The sequence below is a fragment of the Macaca thibetana genome, chromosome 8 (assembly GCF_024542745.1).
Source record: "Macaca thibetana thibetana isolate TM-01 chromosome 8, ASM2454274v1, whole genome shotgun sequence".
In the NCBI taxonomy this organism is placed as follows: domain Eukaryota; kingdom Metazoa; phylum Chordata; class Mammalia; order Primates; family Cercopithecidae; genus Macaca; species Macaca thibetana.
In genome coordinates this window covers 112,551,019-112,566,836 of record NC_065585.1, presented here as the reverse complement: position 1 = coordinate 112,566,836, position 15,818 = coordinate 112,551,019, and the positions used below count along the sequence as shown (strand labels likewise).

The window sequence follows — 15,818 nt, the reverse complement described above, 5'->3', positions numbered from 1 at the left end:
TTCAAGTTTATCAATTCTTCCATTGCTTGCTCTTGTCTGCTGTTGAATGCCTCTATTGAATGTTTTAGTTCGGTTATAGTATTCTTTGACTCTATGATTTCTGTTTGGTACTTTTTAATATTTTCTATTTCTTTGTTAAAATTCTCAGTTTGGGCTGGGCACACTGTCCCACATCTGCAATCCTAGCACTTTGGGAGGCTGAGGCAGGAGGATTGCTTGAGCCCAGAAGTTCAAGACCAGGCTGGGCAACATGGCCAAACCCCATCTCAACCAAAAATATAAAAATTAGCTAGCTATGGTGGCATGCTCCTGTAGTACCAGCTACTGGGGAGGCTGAGATGGGAAGATAGTTGGACGCTGGGAGGTGGAGGTTGCATTGAGCCAATATTATACCATTTCACTCCAGCCTGGGTGACAGAGCCAGACCCTATCTCAAATAAAAAACAAAACAAAAAACAAAGCAAATTCTCACAAGTTTGTTCTTGTGTGGCTTTCCTGACATTGGTGAGCATCTTTACAACCATTATTTTTAATTCCTTGTCAGATAAATAACATATCTCCACTTCACTCTGGTCAGTTTCTGGAGATTTATCTTCTTCATTTATTTGAAATATATTGCCCTATTTCTTCATTTTCCTTTACTCTCTGTGTTGGTTACTACATATTACATAAGACAATTACGTCTCCCAGTCTTGTCAGATTGGCCTCATGCAGGATATTTTAAGGTGCCAGATATTTTATTGATTGATTGATTGATTGATTGAGACAGGGTCTCACTCTGTTGCCCAGGATGGAGTGTAGTGGCACAATCCTAGCTCATGGCAGCAGCCTTGACCTCCTGGGCTCAAGGGATCCTCCCACCTCAGCCTTTCAAATAACTGGGACTGCAAGCATGTACCACCACCCCCGGCTAATTTTTTATTCTTTTGTAGAGATTGGGTCTCAGCGCCCGTCAAATCTTTGTGTTTGTCCAGATTGCTATCTCTGTTTTTGGTGGCCCCCCTGGAACTTAGGATGTGTTACTTTCTGTCAGTACCTCAAGACTGGTGAGGTAAGAAGGTAAGAGCTAGACTCTCTAGAGGTAGCTGGGGGTGTTGAATATGTGTTCCAGTTCCTTTTGTCTTCATCGTGAAACTGAGTGTAGGCATTTTTCTCTTACTCTCTCTGCACTAAGATGGGGAGAGAATTTGTGTCAAATGCCTGTACTCATGTTCAGGTTGCACCCTCTGATCCTGGGAACATAGCTGCTGCAAGTGGGTCCATTGTATATCCACCTCTAGGTAGTGTGTGGTCTAGGGTCACTCAGAAATGCAAAGCCCATTGACTCCCAGATCCAGGTCATTAAAGAGAAGCTATAGGTTGAGCACAGTGGCTCATGCCTATAATCCTAGCACTTTGGGAGGCCGAGGCAGGTAGATCACCTGAGGTCAGGAGTTCGGCAACATGGTGAAACCCTGTCGCTACTAAAAATACAAAAATTAGCCGGGTGTGATGGTGTGCACCTGTAGTCCCAGTTACTTGGGAGGCTGAGGCAGGAGAATTACTTGAACCCAGGAGATGGAGGTTGGAGTGAACTGAGATTGCAGCACTGCACTCCAGCCTGGGCAACACAGTGAGACTCCATCTCAAAAAATAAAATAAAATAAATAAATTAATTAATTCAAATAAGGAGAAGTTATAGAAGTTGCGGCACTTGGTGTGGGGCCAAACTCCTTCCAGGAAGAATTGATAGGCCTGAATTTATCACTAGGGTGGGCCAGAAGGAAGGCTTAGGAAATGCCAAGATCTGGCTCTGGCTGATAAGGGCTATTGTTTGTCCTATTAGTTTCCTGATGCAAATTCATTAGAAGCCTGGCCATCAAGTAGCCAGCCACGGGAGGTGTATACTGTAAGCCCCTTCCAAAGAGAAAATGGGAGCTGCACATCTCCACCTCTCTTCTGCACTACTCCAACAGGATGCAGCCCCTGGAAGTGTTTGCAAGCCTGTTTAAAATCCCGTCTTTGTTCTATGATCTAGGAAGACTCATATATGCCTAATCCCTTCTGCTCCCAGAACTAAGAGGCTCAGGATAGAGTCCTCTGGGAGGTAGCTGTAACAGTTTGGATACTTGATGCATAGCATAAACCTCTTCCTGGGAGAAACAAGGAGCTGCTTTTTTGTTTTTGTTTGTTTTTGTTTTTTGAGATGGAGTCCTGCTCTGTCACCCAGGCTGGAGTGCAATGGTGCCGTCTTGGCTCACTGCAATCTCCGACTCCCAGGTTCAAACAATTCTCTTGCCTCAGCCTCCCGAGTAGCTGTGATTACAGACGACTGCCACCATACCCGGCTAATTTTTTTTTTTTTTTAAACTATGTTGGCTAGGCTTGTCTCGAACTCCTGACCTCAGGTGATACGCCCGCCTCAGCCTCCCAAAGTGCTGGGATTATAGGTGTAAGCCACCGCACCCAACCAGGAGCTGCATTTTAAAGCCCTTTTTCTGCACTGCTCCTGGGGGTAAAGACCCTGGAAGTTCTTATATGCCTGTATAAAACTGTCACTTTTTTCTGTGATCTAAAGAGACATGTGTATGCCAGTCCCCTCTGCCCCCCAGAACTGGAAAGTTTACGATGCCATGTTTTGGGTGGAAGCTATAAAAGTTGGGATGCTTGATGTGTGCACCAACTCCTTCCAAGAGGAATTAATAGACGTGGAGTTATTCCTGGGTAAACTGGGCGAGAAAGCTCAGGAAGTACCAACCTGCTTCTCAGGCAGGCAGGGATGCTTTAATACTAGTGTATCCCTTTAACTCCCTGATGCAAGTTAGTTAGAAGCCAGGCTGCCAAGTAGCCACTGAGAGAGTGTGTTATGAACCCCTTCCAGGGAGAAACAAAGGTATTTTTAAAGATCCTTCTCTGCACTGCTCCCAGGGTAGGAAGCCTTTGGAAGTCCTTGAGAATCCATGTAAAACTGCTGCTTCTTCCCTGCAGTCTTGCATCTAATCCCCTTTGCTCCCAGAATCGATGAATTAAGAACCAAACCATGGGACCTCAGAGTTAGGGTGCTGTATGTGAGGTGCAAATCCTCCTCTCCACAGGGAAGAGCTGGGTATTCCTTTCCCAATTTGATGACGCAGTGCCCATGGTGGGGCCCATTCCCAAGTGTGCCTCAGCTCTTCCTACTGGTAAGATGTAGATATTTTCTCAGTTGCCCGGTGGGTAGGAGTCTCTCAACTGGTCTCCAACTTTCTCCCAGAAGGAGTTAACCCATCAATAGATGTTTATTTGGTGTGTCTGTGGGTGGAGGGAGAATCAGGAGCTTCCTATTCTGCCACATTGCTGATGTCACCCAGAAAGTTTTTTTCAACATCATGTATTATCTTTCCAACTGCAGGGAGGCAAAACTTTACTTCTGCCCTCTTAGAGTCTCAGGTTAGGCCTGAAAATTCAGTTGTCATAAGACAGATTAACAAAAGAAAAGCATACAGATTTTATTTTACATGTACATGGAAGTTCCCACAAGAAAATTAGCAACCAAAGAAGAGGCAGATCCCAAATACTTGTATCGTAGGTTGAACAAAGAGTGGCAATTGTGAGTAAGTAACTAAAATGTATGGAAAGGCAAAATAAAACAAGAGTTATTTATTATTTATTTATTTATTTATTTATTTATTTATTTATTTATTTTGAGTCAGAGTCTCGCTCTGTCGCCCAGACTGGAGTGCAGTGGTGCCATCTCGGCTCACTGCAAGCTCTGCCTCCTGGGTTCACGCCGTTCTCCTGCCTCAACCTCCCAAGTAGCTGGGCTACAGGTGCCCGCCACCATGCCTGGCTAATTTTTTTTGTATTTCTAGTAGAGACAGGGTTTCACCGTGTTAGCCAGGATGGTCTCAATCTCCTGATCTCATGATCCACCCGCCTCGGCCTCCCAAAGTGCTGGGATTACAGGCGTGAGCCACCGCACCCGGCCAGACAAGAGTTATTTTAACAAGATCTGTTTATACAGAGTTTTGTCAGCCTTGACTCTCTGCCCCTGGTGATAAGAAATTTTTTTTTCTCCTGTACAGAAAAAAAAGAGTGACCTCAGAGTGCCCCTTTTATATCTGCTACTTTTCATGTGCCTTCAGCTCAAAATAATTCTTATGCCAAAGTGGCTTTTTTTTTTTTTTTTTTTTTTTTTTTAAGACACAGTCTCATTTTGTTGCCCAGGCTGGAGTACAGTGGCGCGATCTTGGCTCATTGTAACCTCTGCCTCCCGGGTTCAAGCAAATCTCCTGCCTCAGCCTCCCAAGTACCTGGGACTACAGGCTCACGTCACCATGACTGGCTAATTTTTGTATTTTTAGTAGAGACGGGGTTTCACCCTGTTGGCCAGGCTGGCCTTGAACTCCTAACCTCAGGTGATCCACCTGCCTCCCTCCCAAAGTGCTGGGATTACAGGTGTGAGCCACCACACCTGGCCAAAAGTGGCATATTTTGGAGTGGCATGTTCTGCCACCCTTCACCACTAAACTTTTTAATAAAAAAGAAGAATATTCTATATAAATAGCTTGATAAAATTAACGAACATAATTATTGCTATAAACTTTAGTGTCCAAAGGAGAAATTTAATCTGGCATTTACAAGTGGCCTTCATAATATTATCATTTTTCTTTTGTATCAGATATCAACAATCTGTCGGTCTGGTTTTAATATATATGCTGTCAATGTAACTCTATGTAGCAAAACTGCAGTATTGCCAAAAAAGAAAATAAAACCAATTTATCCAGTGACAGCAAAGCCTGATCAAAATTATGAGTAAGGTTGGGAGTTTGTTAATAATTGATTTGGTCAAATGCAGAGCAAGTTGTCACAAGAAGATGAAGAGTGGCCAAGGCCTCTATATTGCATTTTAAATGGAATAGGAGGTGAATTCAGGCACTGCATGCTCCCTGGAGGCTGCTAAGCCCAGTACTCGTACAATGTATGCTGTATCATAGTGGCACAGTTCTTGCCCTGGCAAACACTAATTCTTTTTTGCCTCTCTCCTATGAGCGCAGAAGACAACTTTCAAGAAAAGAAGTGAGGCTAGTGCATAATGTTGACAAAAGCAGAAAGAGTGCCTGCTGTGGACTGAATCGCCCCTGCTAATTCATATGTTGAAGCCCTAACCCCAAATGCCACTGTATTTGGAGATAGGGCCTTCAACGAGATAAAGAAGGTTAAATAAGATCATAAGAGCGGGACCCTAATCTGATAGCACTGGTGTCCTTATAAGAAGAGGAAAATACCAGGCATAGTGGCTCACACCTGTAATCCCAGTACTTTGGGAGGCTGAGGCTGGAGGATTGCTTGAGTCCAGGAGTTCAAGACCAGCATAAGTAACACAGTGATACCTTATCTCTACAAAACACAAAAGAATTAGCCGGATGTGGTGGCATGCTCCTGTAGTCTCAGCCACTCGGGAGACTGAGGCAGCAGGATCACTTGAGCCCAGGAATTTGAGGCTGCAGTGAGTGAACCACGATCATGCCACTGCACTCTACACACTGGAGCTCTCTCCTTGCAAGCACAGAGGAAAGGCCATGTGAGGACACAGGAAGAAGGTGGTCATCTGGGAGCCAGAAAGAGGCCTCAGTGGAAACCAGCCCTGCAGGCACCTTGATCCTGGGCTTCCAGATCCCAGAATTGCGAGAAAATAAATTTCTGTTGTTGAAGCCGCCCAGTCTGTGATATTTTGTTACGGCAGCCCTTGCAGGCTAATCGGTGCTCTTGCATTTTCCTTAAGACCCTCTTTGCATTCAACCGAGATCTCCTGCTATCTTCTTTCAAGGAATTCTGCTCAACTTTCCAGTCTCACCTCTATCTTTCAGTCTCAGTCCTGCTCTCTCTCAGTCATTTCTGGTCATTCTGTATCTCTAGCTTTAATTAAAATAGAATCTTATGCTCTTTAGATAAGAACATGAGGAAAATGTAGTACAATGTGATTTTGTTCTTCGAAAAAGACTGATTAAGAAAAATACAGTTCAGTCCTGGTGCAGTGTCTCACACCTGTAATCCCAACACTTTGGGAGGCCAAGGCGGGTGGTGGATCACCTGAGGTCAGGAGTTTGAGACCAGCCTGGCTACCATGGTAAAACCCCGTCTCTACTAGAAATACCAAAAATTGACCAAGTGTAGTGGTGTGTGGCTGTAATCCCAGCTACTCGGGAGGCTGAGGCAGGAGAAATTGCTTGAACCCAGGAGGCAGGGGTTGCAGTGAGCCGAGATTATGCCACTGCACTCCAGCCTAGGTGACAGAGCAAGGCTCCATCTAAACAAACAAACAAAAAAACAGCTTATAACACTGGTTTAAAACCAAATTGCCAAAATGCCCTAGTGTCTGTATATATTTGCATTGTTTTCCTTGTATAAGTTGATAGAAAAAAGATCCAAATGAATGTTACTAGTAATGACACCCAAAATGCTACTGTGTGTCTTGTAATTAGTTTTTAATCAAAACTTGCCGTAAGACTTTTGGCAGGGCACTTAGCCTCTGGGTTTGTTTCCTTGTCTATGAAAAGAAGACATTGCTACTGAGCAAAAGCACTTGCTGCCAGATGTGCTAGAAGCCAGTACTATGACGCCAGGGTTTTGAGAAAATAAAAGCTTTTTATTGCAGGGTGACCAGCAAAGAAACAGGAGTCTAGCTTGGATCTATCTCCCTGTGATAACTTGAAGATAGTAATATTATTAGAAAAGGTTTAGGCTGGGTGCCGTGGCTCAAGCCTGTAATCCCAGCACTTTGGGAGGCCGAGGTGGGTGGATCATGAGGTCAGGAGATTGAGACCATCCTGGCCAACATGTTGAAACCCCATTTCTACTAGAAATACAAAAATTAGCTGGGTGTGGTGGTGCATGGATGTAATCCCAGTTACTCAGGAGGCTGAGGCAGGAGAATCACTTGAACCCAGGAGGAGGAGGTTGCAGTGAGCTGAGATTGTGCCACTGCACTCCATCCTGGTGACAGAGCGAGACTCTGTCTCAAAAAAACAAAACAACAACAACAACAACAACAACAGAAAAAAACAAGAAAAGAAAAGAAAAGGTTTAGGGGTGCATTTGGGGATTCGTAGGCGATTGGTGGAAGGAAAGGGAAGAGGTCAGGAAAGTCTTCAGGCATGCAGTTATCTCTTCATGCTGCCTCATGGATCATATATGCAAATTTGGGAGGAGTTAGCACGAAATATGTGATGGAAATTTGGGCTGTGACATCAGCAAGCTCATTCTGTACAGACTCTAGTTGGCCATATTGGTTCCAACCAATTTCAGCCAGTTTTTAAAATCTCACAAGCAGAGTGGGTTTTGGCGTTGTAGTAAATGGTTTTGTTTTTGCCATCCTCTGCACTCAACAATTTCTACTGTCCTGTAAACTCAAGAATTTCTGTTTGTCAATAGTTTCTTTAACTCACTGGTTTCAGTATGCCCCACTATGGTTTGTATTTTTCCTTGAGGTATGTGATTCAGAGAATGAGTTGAAAACCCTGGATAAGATGATCTTTAAGATTCCTTCAAGTTCTAACTTCCTCTCACTCCTAGGTCATAACTCACAGTCGGAGGTGCATGGCACGCTGGAACATTTCAACTAGTGGGATCCATGACCCAGGGGCTGACAGCGCAGTGCTGTGGAGGACCCAGCAGGTGCATTAACTCCCCTTGGGGAAAAGGTGTGCAGACACAGCAGCAAGTCCACAGGGATGTGGTACCTCCAGGTGAATCTACATTCGCAGTACACCCTAAGGGGAAAATTTGATTCTGAGAGCAATGGGCATGGCATCATGGCAGGATGTCTGGGCAGCAGTGACTCTCAGCTCAGGGAGGTTTCCAGGATTGTCAGTCAAGGAGGACTGTCAAATAGAACCATTGCAAAGAATACAAACAGTCCTAAAGGGAAGAGGGTGGAATAGACTTGGTGAAGGAAATTTGGATTGTAGTCTACCAAGCTGGGAACAGCATCAAGCTTCATTTCCAGTGGGGAAGCTGCATGGAGACAGAGAACCTCAGTAGACCAATCAGATAGACTGGCTATCCAGGGAGCAGTCAGTGTGTGAGTGTGTCTGCTGTCTGTTTGCTGGGACATGGCAAGGGACATGGGCAGGCTGCTGCTCAGTGCTCACATAGACATCCAGGGCTCTCTTCACCTCTGGTTTATCATTTCCAAAGTCCGCTCATGAGTGGGGAGAGCATCCCATTTCTTGCCAGACTGCGTTTTCATGGGTTTCAGAAATGGGCAAGGCTGAGTCAGCAGAGGGTAGGACCTGAGTAAGCAATGACTGCCACTTGGCAAGTGGAAGAGGGAATGGACTTCTCTGCAACCATTTCAAAGACTGGAATGAGGACTAAATGGCAGTCATAGGAGGCTGACTTGGCTCACTATGGAGAATAGGGTTCTGCTAATCAGAGGTGTCCCAAAATGAATATTTCATTACTTCAATATTGAATTAGTTGTTTGAAGATCTGTGAGGGATGCTATTGAAGGAACTCCAATGTTGAGCTGGAAACTGGACTAGAAAAAGAAGTCAGAAAAAGTCAGGTCAACTGTGTTTTTCTTTTTATCCTATTCTGGCTCCTTTTAATGAATCAAACTAACCCACACAGGATGTGCCAGGAGTGGGTAAAAACCAACTTCAGAAAATTGGCTTCTACTACAAATGTAATTTACTCAGACTACTTCCTGTTTGTTGTTGTTATTGCTGAGATAGAGTGCAGCGACGAGAACACAGGTCACTATAGCCTCAAGCTCCCAGCCTTAAGTGATCCTCCCACCTCAGCCTCCTGAGTAGCTGAGAGTATAGGCACATGCCGCTAAGCCCAGTTAAGTTTTGTGTTTTTTGTAGAGGCGGGTTTTGGCCATGTTGCCCAGGCTGGTCTTGAACTCAAGTGATCCTCCAGCCTTGGACTCCCAAAATGCTGGGATTACAGGCATGAGTCATCATGCCTGACTCATATTACTTCCTTTTGCTTGGCCAATTCTGATGGGGTGTTCCTTAAGCTCCCTTTCATTGGTGTCTGCCTTCTCCTTTGCTCAGTTACTTGAATTCTGATTTTTGCCACAAGTATCACTGATGTGATGTCCCATTTCGGATATAAAACGCAGCCCAAACTAAAAATTTCCCTGGACACAATTCTGATGTCTACCTCCTATACCTCATATTGTTATCAAATGGAACTCTGCCTTTGCCCTTGGGACAGACTAGATTGGTTTGTTTTCTTTTTCTTTTCTTTTTTTTTTTAGAGATGGGGTCTCACTATGTTGCCCAGACTGGTCTGCAACTCCTAGTCTTAAGCAATCCTCCCACCTCAGCCTCCCAAGCAGCTGGGACTACAGGTAGACACCACTGTGCCTGGTTTAGATGGGCCTGTTTTCAATTCAACCTTAGAACTCTTTGCCAAGAGAGGGAACTTGGACAGAGTTCTCCACTGTCATGTCCTTCTTTTGTACAGATTCTAAATGAGGCAGCAAGTGACCTTAGCTAACTGTACTTCCAAAGCTACACTTTTCAAGAAGAGAGCATTTGAGGACAAAAACTAAATTAAAGGAATGGAGAGAGGAAAATGAGATGAGGCTATTTTTGAGCAGTGGCTGAAGATATACTTGAGAAGGGAGGTGACTGTTATAGGTTTGAGCTCCTAGCAGCACATCCTGTGTCAGGGATTCATGTGTAAGTGATTTATTAAAGAAATGCTTCCAGGAGAAACTGGTGAGGGAGTGGTGGATACAGGACAGGGAAAGGAAAGCCGAGAAAAGGCAAGAATTCAGGTACTATGTTAATTTCTTATTGCTGTGCACTACAAACTTAGTGGTTGACATAATGGTGTATTAAGTCACAGTTTCTGAAGGTCAGAAGTCCAGGCACAGTGTAACTGAGTTCTCCACATGGGGTCTCACAAGGCTGTAATCAAGGTGTCATCAAGAGGCTAGAGGTCCTCTTCTAAGCTCACATGACTGTTGGTAGAATTCATTTCCTTGCAGCTGTAGAACTCACAGTGACTTGTTTCTTCAAGGCAGGCAAAAGATTATCTCTTTAATCTCAGGAAAGGCCTGAGCCTTCTTTGAAAGACTCATTTGAGCAGGTCAGGCCTGCTCAAGATGGTTTCCTTTTTTATGAACTGAAAGTCAACTGATTAGGGACCTTAATTACATCTGCAAAATCTTTTCCCTCTTTCCATATACTGCAACATAATCACAGGAGTGGTATTTCATCCTATTCACAGGTCCTGCATACACTCAAGGGAAGGGGATCATACAAGGGTGTGGGTCATTCATTGGCTGCCATCTTAGAATTCTGCCTACCACAAATATATTGCTAGCCTCAGCATGATCCCATAGGGAGCTCTAAGAATTTGTGGAAACTCGAGGCAAGGTTGACTTTCACGTTCTTTCACCAGTCTGTCACTGGTTAAGGGCTTCTCCTGGGATGTAAACTCCCAGGCACATTGGGCTTTCCAATGGGCAGTGGCTCCATAGCTGTCAGGCAGTTGTATTAAGAAAGTTGCAGGCATAAGCCATTAAGAACAAAAGAATACAGAAAATGAGAGAGGAGCACACAGAATTAAGGAATCATAGGGTGCCAGGCGAGGTGGCTCATGCCTGTAATCCCAGCACTTTGGGAGGCTGAGGCAGGCAGATTGCTTCAGCCCAGGAGTTCAAGACCAGCCGGGCAGCAACAAAACCCCATCTCTATGAAAAAATACAAAAGTTGGCCAGGTGTAAATGTGTAAACCTGCAGTCCCAGCTACTTGAGAGGCTGAGGCAGGAGGGTTTTTTGAGCCCAGGAGGTTGAGGCTATGGTGAGCCCTGATCATACCACTGCACTCCAGCGAGATCATGTCTCAAAAAAAAAAAAAAAAAAAAAAAAAAAAAAAAAAAAAAAAAAAAAAAAAAAAAGAAAAAAGAAAAAAAAGAAAAAGAAAAGAAAAAGGAATTGTAAGGGATTTGGGTAAATCACCACCAGCAATAATCACTACCAGTCACTCATTCTAATGGACCTACTTGAGTTTCACTTAAGTTCATTCCATCCTGTTAGAAGCCCTTCATGATGGTGGCTGCTCATCACATTTCTGCAAGGGGCGGGAAACTTACCAGAGGGATATTGGTGAGATCAGCTGAAGCTCCCAATGTTGAAGCTGGTTTTGGGTCATAACTGTTATTCATCATCGCTCTTCTTCCACTCATTCTAGATTCTTTCATACTATGAGTATTTCTGCTGGTCTTGGTGCCTTATCTGATGAGGTGAACCACAGGGTCTGAGCACATGATTACCAGAACTTTACCAGGCCATTTTTGCTGCAACTGCCCACTTACAGTTAAGATTTCGCATAGGAGCACCAGGAAATGCCCCAATGGGTCCTTTGAGTCCCAGAGATATTCCTCTTGCCTCACTCTAGCAGCAGCTTGATCTCCTTAAGATGAATAGCGTTGATTGCTAGATTATTCACTGCTAGGTTAGTAATTACAAGAGGAACTCAGTCTCACTATGTTTTGCGTTGCTATAACAGAATACCTGAGACTATACTTTATAATAAATAGAAATTTATTTTCTCACAGTTCTGGATTCTGGGAAGTCCAAGATCAAGGTACCAGCATCTGACAAAAGTTTTCTTGTTGTGTCATCACATGGCAGAAGGTTGAAGGGCTGAGAGGCCAAAAGGGGACTGAATTTGTCCTTTTATGACAGCATTAATCCCACCGTAAGCATGGAACTCTTATGACCCAATCACTTCCCAAAGGTTCCACCTCCAACACCATCACAAGGGCAACCAAATTCAGCATGAGTTTTAGAGAGAACAAACACTCAAACCATAGCAAACCCTATATGACCATGTGGCAGCCACAGCTTTAAGTTTATTAGGACTCTTATGGTGTCCTCTGGTGGAAACATTCCCACTCTTGGCAACTAGGATATCTAGACTCACAGAATCTAAACTTGTAGAGACAAGAAAGATAAATTCCCCAGGGGGTTCACTGAAAACTGATAGCAGTACTACTTCTATGTTCACTCTTTGGTTTCTGGGCCCCTCTGCTCTACCTATGGGGCATAATATAATATACTGGCCACTAGTTTAAAGTATATACCATTTTCTGAAAAATAGAACCCTGATCTTGCCAATCATCTCCTAGCTAGTGCCATAGTTGCATCTTTTGTTTTTGCTTGTTTGTTTGTTTGTTTTTGAGAGAGGGTCTTGCTCTCTCCCAGGCTGGAGTGAGGTGGTACAATCACAGCTGACTGCAGCCTCAATCTCCTGGGCTCAAGTGATCCTCTCACCTCAGTCTCCCTGGTAGTTGGGACTACAGGCCCGTGCATCACCATGCCTGGCTATTTTTTTTCATTCTTTTGTAGAGATGGGGTCCCGCTATCTTGCCCAGGTTGGTCTTAAAGTCCTGGGCTCAAGCGATCTTCCTGCCTTGGCCTCCCAAAATGCTGGAATTATGGGTGTGAGCCACAGCACCCAGTCCCATAGTTGCATCTTTAAGAGCATTCCAGTGCTCTCAGCCAGCCATACTTGGATGATGTAGTCTGTGGTATGATCAATGGATCTTGTGGTCATGGGCCCATGCTGTGACTCCTTCACTGTTAGGTGAGTTCCTTGGTCTGTAGCTCTGTTAGGTGGGATCCTGTGGTATTACGGGCAAGGAAGTCAGATCCAGAGAACTGTCAATCTTAGTTAAGATCAATCACTGCCCTTTTCAGGGTAGAAGGAATCTGGGGTGATCTACTTGCCACAATGGGGCTGGCTAGTCTCCTTAAGGGAAAGCATCATATTATATTAAGAGATGTGTCAGTGTCTGCCACGGATAGACAAGACATTTAGCAGCAACAATAGCTAAATCAGCATTGAAGAGGGGAGTCTATCTTTGTTCAGGCACAGGTGGTCAGGAATACAGGTTGTCTGGGGAAGCCCTGAGTTGTTTAATGCCTCTTATGTAACTGATCCACACTGGTGGGCGTTCATCGGGCATGCAAATATCCTCACACTTTGAGCCTACTCTGATAGGCCTCCAAACTTTCATGTTCCCAGTCTTGCTTCTTCCAGCCCTCTCACTAACCAAGTTAATTATTCACCAGAGCTTATGAGCAAGCGGCGAGCCAGGGGGATGGTGATGGAAGTGGTCCACTCTTGTGCAGGCAAGAAAGGTGTGTATTGTCTGCAGAGAATTTACAAATAATAAAAATGCATACAAGTCAGCTAGCGTGTTATTATTACTGAGCAGTGGCAATTCTAAACAATGTCAATATGAAACTATTCCTCCATGCTGGAGTAGACTCTTTCTACTGCCCTTTTCTGCAACACGGTATCTCTCTGCCCAAGAGACTTTGATATCCTTTTTCCAGAACACTTAATCTTCCTCCACACGGAGTGCATAATAGGATGAACTGCATGAAACTCAGCCCACTGGGAGGATTTTCCTTCATCACTGTCGTTCAGAACCACTCCTGCATGAAACTATAGTGCAGCCCAGTCCATTTGTGGTTCATGCCAATGAACTGGCCCATCCATGAACGATTCCAGTCTTGTCCACCAATATGATAACTAAGTTCACCTTGTCTCTGGTGGTTAAGAGCTACCAGTTGGCATCTATTATTCCACAGTCTTATCCCCATTAGGGAGAAGAGTTTCATAACTATCAGCTCTAGGCAATGGAGGGCCCCACAACTGAGTGTCTCAAGAGTGTGGTGCCCCTCTCATTAGCACATTCCTTATGGTATAAGTGACTGGAGAGTGCTCTGGGCCCTTGCAAGGAACAAAGACAGCTGGTGGGTCCATGCATCTTAAATAAACTCATTCTGATAGGTTCTCTTCTCTGGACCTTTTTATTTATTTATGTAATTTTTAGAGACAGGGTCTTGCTCGGACATCCAGGCTTGAGTGCAGTGGTACACTCACCGTTCACTGCAGCCTCAACCTCCTGGGCTCAAGCGATCCTCCCATCTCAGCCTCCCGAGTAGCTGGGACTACAGACATGTGCTACCATGCCAGACTAATTTCAAAACTTTTTTTTTTTTTTTTTGGAGAGATGAGTTCTCACTTTGTTTCCTAGGCTGGTCTTGAACTGCTGGCCTCAAGTGATCCTCCTACCTCGGCCTCCCAAAGCACTGGGATTACAGGCACGAGCCACTGTGCCTAGTCTCCAAGCTTTTAAAATTCCACTCTTATCACTTTGCTGAGAGATTGGACATGAATCCCAAGTGACAGGATAATGTCCTCATATTAAAAATCTCCTTTATCCAGCTTAGCAGACTGCCCCCAACTTGTTCTAGCACCCTCAAGACCCACTCCCAGACATATCTGCCAAGCCTTGAGGCTCCTTTGGGTACCACTCCCTTTCTTTTCCTGGCAGGGCCAGCACTGCCCCAAACAGGCCAGAGTGAGAATCATGCCGCCTTATTGGTCTAGTGGCCAGGAGGGGAGGGGGCTGCTGAACTTGAGGAGGGTAAGTATTGTCTTAAGGAGCACAAGTCATCTGCCTCATTTGAGGCCTCTAGATAGTCTCCAGGCAAGCAATGGGAAGGGTGGGGGTGGGGGGCAGTGTCTCTATCCTCTAGCAAGGGGAAGTGGTCCCTTCTGCAGACCCAGATGGTTCCAAGGTTCTCAAGTGCATTCACCTGGATATTGTCATCCCAAATCTCAAGTTCACACTCCTTCCCTGACAAGGCCTTGCTTATGGCTTGATGAGGCTGCAAATTCAGCCTTCTCTGAAGTTCTGTTGCTCCTACGATTCAGGGTCTGGTCTTCAGCACACTGTGTCTTCTGGTTTCTGGAAATGAATGTGTCTTTACGTGGTGTTTCAGAGCCCTTCTGACTTTCAAAGCTGAGGCTATCATTTTCTCCTCAATGCCTCAGCAATACTGTATTTGTCCATTCTCACACTGCTAAAAAAGACGTACCTGAGACTGGGTAATTTATAAAGGAAAGAGATTTAATTGACTCACAGTTCAACATGGCTGGGGAGGTCTCAGGAAACCTACAACCATGGTGGAAGGGGAAGCAAACACGTCCTTCTTCACGTGGCGGCATGAGAGAGAAGTGTCAGCAGGGGGAAATGCCAGAAGCTTATAAAACCATAGATCTTGTGAGACTCACTCATTATCATGAGAGCAGCATGGTTTGGGGGGACTGCCCCCATGATCTAATCACCTCCCACAGGTCCCTTCCCCAATACGTAGGAATTACAATTCAGATTGCATTTCAAGATGAGATTTGGGTGGGGATACAAAACCAGATCAGATGCCCAGAAACAATCAACTAATTTCACAGTTCTTTCAGTCACCATTTCCCTCATACTCCTCAAACAACAGAGACATTATAGGCACCAGTGCCTCTTGTCCTTCTGTGTCACATTCCATTTCACCACAGTGAAAGTGTTTGCAGTTCTACGATGTGGCAGGGGCTATCAACCCTCCACTTAGCCACCAAGGAGGGAGTCCCAGTTGCCATATAGCAGGCAAGTGGCCCAGCTCCAGAAGTCCATGCCAGAATCAGCTTCCTAGGGCCCCTGTTAGAATCAATTGCCTGAGGCTCAGTTCCCCAAAAGCAGACACTGAGATAAGGATTTGTGAGTAGATGATTTAATTTTGAGGTGCTCCCAGGAGAAACCCATAAGAAAATGGGGAAGCAGGACATGCAAGTGGAAGAAATGAAGCAAGTGTGTAATCAGGGGCAAAGCCTCAGCGTCAGCATGTCCCTGTTGGAACCACTGGTGTGAAAATTACCTTTGAAGGTCAACCATCTCAAGACTAGGAAGATGGGCTTACACACACACACACACACACACACACTCTCATACCACACCAGTCATTGGCTATAGGCCCCTCCAGGGAGTG

At 44.9% G+C, this 15,818-nt stretch overlaps 1 protein-coding gene across 1 annotated transcript in view; it reads right to left on the bottom strand.

The window, feature by feature from the left end:
* GTF2E2 (general transcription factor IIE subunit 2) overlaps positions 1–14,248 on the bottom strand; it is a 381,513-nt gene extending 367,265 nt beyond the window's left edge. Inside the window, exon 1 of the mRNA XM_050802546.1 lies at positions 14,237–14,248. The gene's annotated coding sequence lies outside the window, so the exon portion shown is untranslated. The remainder of the gene's footprint in view (positions 1–14,236) is intronic.
* Between the last annotated feature and the right edge of the window lie 1,570 nt (positions 14,249–15,818).